Below are 6,429 nucleotides of genomic sequence, written 5' to 3'. Positions count from 1 at the left end.
GGGTCAGACCCTAGCGGGTAGAGGCGGACTGAGCGCGTGCATGTGGAACTGAGGGATTGCCAGGACATGGTGGATCGACACCCGACCAGTCCGCTGGCAGACTGATTCGGCAAATCCCGTCGGCAGGATGTGCAAAATGCCGCCAAATCCCACCGCCGCCGTAGATCCACCAATAGGCCTCCTGCACCGGGGCGAAGGAGGCAGCCCGCCGATGGATTTTCTGCTGGAGAGCTAGCGTGGCCGGGGGAAAATGTGGTCGCCGGCCTAGGGTTTGTGAGCTTGCGGGCGACAGGTGGCGGGGATAAGAAGGAGATACTATGACGTCGATTAACGGGCCAGGGAAGGAGAACGCGAGCGAGGCGCGTGTCTGCGGCGACAAAAATGACGCCCAAATTTGCACCTAGAATGGGTCCCGAGCGGATGAAAAATGGGCGCGCGTCTGTTTGGGTCGACGCGTTGGGCCGACTTTTATGTCCGCCGCGATCCAAACGGACGCGCCCAAACAAAATGGATCGGCGTGTTGGAGTTTCTCTCAAAGCAATCAAATATGAGACCCGGGGTATTTGAACACAAGCTCAAATGCTCCTTAAGATAGTAAAATAGGGGAAAATAGTAAAAGATAAAGAAATAATTTTTCCTGGTAATATTTCATAAATGTTCTATGTGCTTGCAAAAAGTTATCGTTAATGAACATTCCTAAAAGCCGTGATAAAAATAAAAGAATCGATACTCCAAAAATATTATTTTTAAACCATCTTGGAATACCGATTTTGTTTTTTGTTTATCATGACGTCTACTAATGTCACCCAGACGAGATCAAGTCACATATTTACTCCTTTTACAGGGAGCTCTTCTTGGCCTCCCCCAGGAGATACACGACCCTCGCTTCTAATTTCTAGTCGTCGGTTGAGCGGTGTCGGATGACAAGAATGTGGGTTTGACGCTGTCTTTTTCATCCAGGAGGACTTCGGGGCAATTTCTGCGATGAAGGCACCTTCTGCCCTGGGCTTGACGGTCTGTCGGTCGTCTTCTTCCAAAAGTTCGGATTCGTCCTTAGACCGGTGATCATGAAGATGTTCTACAAATTCTATGTTGGAACTTTAGACATGACATAGATTAATAATGACATTATCTCCCTGATCCCCAAAGTAGTTGGGGCTACGGATATTCGCCAATTTAGACCAATCGCGTCCATTAATGTCCTTGTGCGGATTTTTGCGAAGGTGTGTGCCGTTCGCATGGCGCATATTGCGGAGCGGATTACCCACCCCTTCCAGTCGTCCGTTTCCAAAGGGTGTCGCATTCATGATGGGATCCTTGCGCTACACGAGATTGTACACGAGGTCCACAGGTGCAAGGCGAGGGGTGAATTCTTGAAGCTGGACTCCGAGAAGGTATATGATTGCCTTGACTGGTCTTTCTCGTGCCTAGTCCTTGAGCGGAGGGGTTTTGATGACCGATGGTGCTCCTAGATTATGCAACTAGTGCAGACCGGGAGCATGACAATCAATATTAATTGGGACATAGGGCCTTACTTTCGCACCTCGAGTGAGGTCTGACAAGGTGACCCGATTTCCCTGCTATTATTTAACCTGGCGGTTGATGCCCTGGCCTCCATTCTTGACAAGGCAAGGGCAGCGGGCCACATACACGGAGTGGTCCCCCCTCATTCCTATAGGCGGGGTTACACATCTCAAGTATGCCGATGATACCATGATCATGGTTGAGGGGTCTGACCTGGATATAGTAAATCTGAAGTTTCTTCTGCTTTGCTTCGAAGAGATGTTAGGCCTTAAGATCAACTTCGATAAGAGCGAAGTTATCATTCTAGGATACTCTGTGCTGGAGAAGCAGCGGATTGCGGATAACCTAAACTACAAGTTGACCACATTTCCTCTTATCTACTTGGGCATGCCGCTCTCAGACTCTAAGGTCCTCATGAGTGCGTTTGAACACCTAGTGGAGAAGGTTGGCACGCGGGCGGAACCCTGGTGTGGTAGATTGACCTCCATCGGGACTAAGACCGTCCTAATAGATTCCAACCTCTCTAGCCTCCCCTTGTATATCATGGGTATGTACTCCTTCCCCGAGGGTGTGCATGTTGCATTTGATAAATCCCTTGCTCGCTTCTTCTGGCAAGCCATGAAGGCCGCCAAAAATGGACTGTGGCAGGCTTGGGATCTTGGCTACCCGGTAGATGAACGTCGCCCTCTTGCTCAGATAGGTTTGGTAGATCATCTAAAACAATGGAGGCCTTTGTATCCAGCTTCTTCAGGCCAAGCACCTTCGGGGCTTGCCGCTCATAGCGTTTGACTGTATAGAAGTGTCCCAATTTTGGAGATCCATCGAGACGATTAAACACGAGATCCGCTTGGGATTGGCGTTCTCTCTCGACAATGGTGAGGGGCCCCTCTTCTGGTTGGATCCTTGGGTTGAGGATAACCCCCTTTGTAGGGTGTCCATTTGTTATTTGTTATATGTGCGGACTCTTCGCTTCGGGTTTCGGAAGCGGTCCGGGAAGGCCAATTGGACATCCAGTTCCGACACTCTCTGGGTTACGCGGAAGTGCTCGAATGGTCAAATCTCTTGGCCACCCTTCCGCCAGTAATTGGGAGTGGCCCGTATCGGGCGCGGTTGGTTCTCTCTCCTTCAAGAGATTTTTTCCTTTCCATCAGCGTACCGTGCCCTATGAAAGGAGCCACTGCCGCTGAAAATCAAGATCTTCGTTTGGCAGCTGCTGAGCAACCACCTTCCATCTGGTTCGGAGGTGGTCAAGAGGCGTGGCCCGGGCAATGAGCTATGCCCCTTGTGGCATGTCGCAGGAAACGGGACTCACATCCTCTTCTACTGCACGGCAACTAGATTGCTTTGGATGTTTGTTCGGGACGCGCTTGGGCGTGAGTGGACGACCTATGACTTGGCTGAATTCCTGCAGGTCAACGCTTTGCAGCCTGGCAGCCATAAGCGCCTATTATGGCTGATCTTCACTGCGTCGTCCTGGACCCTTTGGACCACGAGGATTTTCTTGCGACGCGTGTGTGACATTTTTTTAAAATTTCTCGCTTTCCTTCAGCACCGGCACCCGTAAGCTAGGCCAAGGGATCAGACGCGCCTTGGCCGGATGTTGGATGCCCTTCACCCTTCGGCCCATCGACTTGCCCATCCGAGCCCTTTTGGATGATGTGATCACTTGGTGGCCTTTTTTATCATTTCTTCTTCGTGTCTTTTGGTCTAGCTTGTGCTATGGTCTCAGCAAAATGTGGCTTTTATTTTGGTACTTTTGATATAGACTTGGTGTTTTATTTATAAAGCGGAACGAAAGCTTATTTTATGAGTATTATTGTCATATCGTAATTAAAAAATTTAAACAAAAAAACTTTTGTCAAAAGTATAAAATAAAAAAAATGTGAATATTTTTTATTTTTCTGAACAAGCTCATTTGAGCTCGGGAACAGAAGAACACTTTCGTCAAATATAACCCAATCGCATAAGATAATCAGTTTTACACTGAAGATATCAACGGCTGTTGGAGACATTCCGCCAAAAAAGGACATGCGGTGCGCGCACGCGCATCAGCAGTTTGGCCCGACCGACAACACCCTCGTACGAGTGACGAGACTAGCTGCCTGCCCGTGGCTCCTTGAGCGGTAAACACGACGGCCCCGGAGCACTTGGGCGGCATGATACCATGTCATGCTTTCCCGGAACAAATTTCTCTGTCGAGATCTCCTGCTTTCCAGCTCGGGCAGCGGCACATGCACATGGTCCATCTTTCCTCCCGTTGCGTGTGTAAACTTTTGCTTATACTCACAGATGGATACACACCTAGCTAGGACGTGAAATGGTCGTACTAAGGAATATGAAAGCTCTTCACTTCAATTCTTATGAATTTTCATGACGTTTAGTAGTGACCAGCATGTGTAAAGTTTTGTATAGAGCATCTCCAACCGTTTGGCACCCAGCGCATCCGGTGAATGCCTTTTTGGCGTTGTGCCAACGTTTTTTTCGTCTTGGGGCGAACGAGTTTCCAGCCGCGCCCCCAGGTTTCGGTTTTCAGACGTCAATTTTTTCAAATTCGTCTTCCCCGCTACCAAAAAGACGTCATGCGTTCGACGATCATCATGCCACAAATCGGCGATCAGCATGTCATAGTTCGGTGATCAAACACAACCAATAGTTCGGCGGTCAAAAGGAAGGGATAGTAGGGATGAAACGAATCAAACGGCCGGCTCGACATAGTGCGGCTCCTCTGCCGCGGGACTGGCCGGGGTCAGGCTCGTCGGCGGCGTGGCTTCTGTGCTCGGGCTGGGCGTCGTCGTTGGTGTTGCCGTCGTGGTCGCCATTGTGGTCACCGCCGACGCGAGCATCTGGTTTAAGATGAGGCCGCGCTTCGCAAGGTACCACGCCTTCACCTGCTCGTCCATCGTCGATGTGTTTGACCACATCAAGAATGCCAGGTTGGTGTTCCTCTTCTTCGCGGCAACGTTGATCATCAACGCCGACCACCGCGTGTTGGATTTCTCCTCCCTCCTGGCAGCGCTGCTCTTGGCGTCGGCGATGCATTGCTCGATTGAAGCTTGCAGTCGTTCGACAGCGGGCGCTGCGTCCCTCGTCACCCCGGCAGCGGGCGCAGCGGGCACCGCGTCCCTCGCAACTTGCAAACATGGAAGCCAGGAATCGGGTGAGTCATCCATGCGCGGAGCAACTCTGGTAGCACCATCCGAGGAAGCGCAGATGAGTCGGTGTTGGCCACGGCCACGACGGCGTTGATGAGCCCATGCTTGCTAGGGTTTAACCCTAGGTACAATATCGCATCCCTTGTTGCCGCTGCGATGCTGGTGGTGGTGTCCTCCTGCTGCGCGACGGCAAATATAGTAGCGGCGGCAGCTGCTGTTGGGGAACGTTGCATGGAAAACAAAAAAATTCCTACGCACACGGAAGACCTATCCATGGTGATGATCATCTACGAGAGGGGAGATCGGATCCACATACCCTTCTAGATCGCTAAGCGGAAGCGTATATAACGCGGTTGATGTAGTGGAACATCTTCGCGATCCAAATCGCAGTCCGTCCCGCGATCTCATCACAATTCGTCCCGCGATCTCATCACGATTCATCCCGATCTAGTGACGAACGAACGACACCTCCGCGTTCAGCACACGTACAGCTCGATGACGATCCCCGCCTTCTTGAACCAGCAAGAGGGGCGGAGAGGTAGATGAGTTCTCCAACACGACGGCATGGTGGTGGTGGACAATCCAGCAGGGCTTCGCCAAGCGCTGCGGAACTAATCTAAAGGAGAAAACGATCTAAAGAGAGAGAGGGTAAAGAGAGAGAGGGCAGCACATGGCTAATTAGGGTTAGGGTTGCCTCTAATTCCTCTAGTATATATAGGAGGAAGGGAGGTGAAGAGACAGCCTCAAACCCTCAAGGTTTGGCCAAAATAGGAGGTGGAGGAGTCGTACTCCAATCCTACTAGGAGTAGGATTCCTCCTCTCCACTTGGAAACCCTTTCCACCTTTTTCACCTTTGGGTTTTTCCCACCCCCAGCCGCATGGGCCTTAGTGGGTGGTTCGGCCAGCTCACTAGGGTCTGGTTTGACTCCTCCCACAACCCATGAGGTCCTTTGGGTCGAGACATCCCTCCCGATGGCCCCCGGTACCCTCCTAATAGAAGCACTTAGTCTCGGGTTTTGGGTTTAACCTTGTGTTTCTTCACTCGAGCGGCAACTGGTTTGCCTTTCATGAAGTATCCCTTCTTGCCCTTGTCCTTCTCGAAACTAGTGGTTTTACTAACCATCAACACTAGATGCTCCTACTTGATTTCTACCTTCGTGGTGTCAAACATCGCGAATAGCTCAAGGATCATCATCTCCCTGATATGTTATAGTTCATCACGAAGCTCTGTAGCTTGGTGACAGTGACTTTGGAGAACTATGTCAATCACTATCTTATCTGGAAGACCAACTCCCACTCGATTCAAGCGATTGTAGTACTCAGACAATCTGAGCACATGCTCAACGATTGAGCTTTTCTCCCTTACTTTATAGACAAAGAATCTTGTGGGGGGTCTCATACCTCTCAACACGACACGAGTCTGAAATCCCAATTTCATCTCTTGGAACATCTCGTATGTCCCTCGACGTTCGAAACGTCTTCAACGCCTCAATTCTAAGCCGTTTAAGCATTATGCGCTGAACTATCATGTAGTCATAAAAAACGTGTATGTCAGGTGTTTGCAACATCCACAGACGACGCTCGAGGTTCAGCACACCGGTCGGTGCATTAAGGACATAAGCCTTCTGCGCAGCAATGAGGGCAATTCTCAGTTTACGGACCCAGTCCGCATAATTGCTACTATCATCTTTCAACTAAATTTTCTCTACGAACATATCAAAAATAGTAGAGCTACAGTGCAAGCTACAACATA

Source organism: Hordeum vulgare, chromosome 4H (assembly GCF_904849725.1).
Source record: "Hordeum vulgare subsp. vulgare chromosome 4H, MorexV3_pseudomolecules_assembly, whole genome shotgun sequence".
Classification (NCBI taxonomy): domain Eukaryota; kingdom Viridiplantae; phylum Streptophyta; class Magnoliopsida; order Poales; family Poaceae; genus Hordeum; species Hordeum vulgare.
This window is presented reverse-complemented; position numbering follows the sequence as displayed.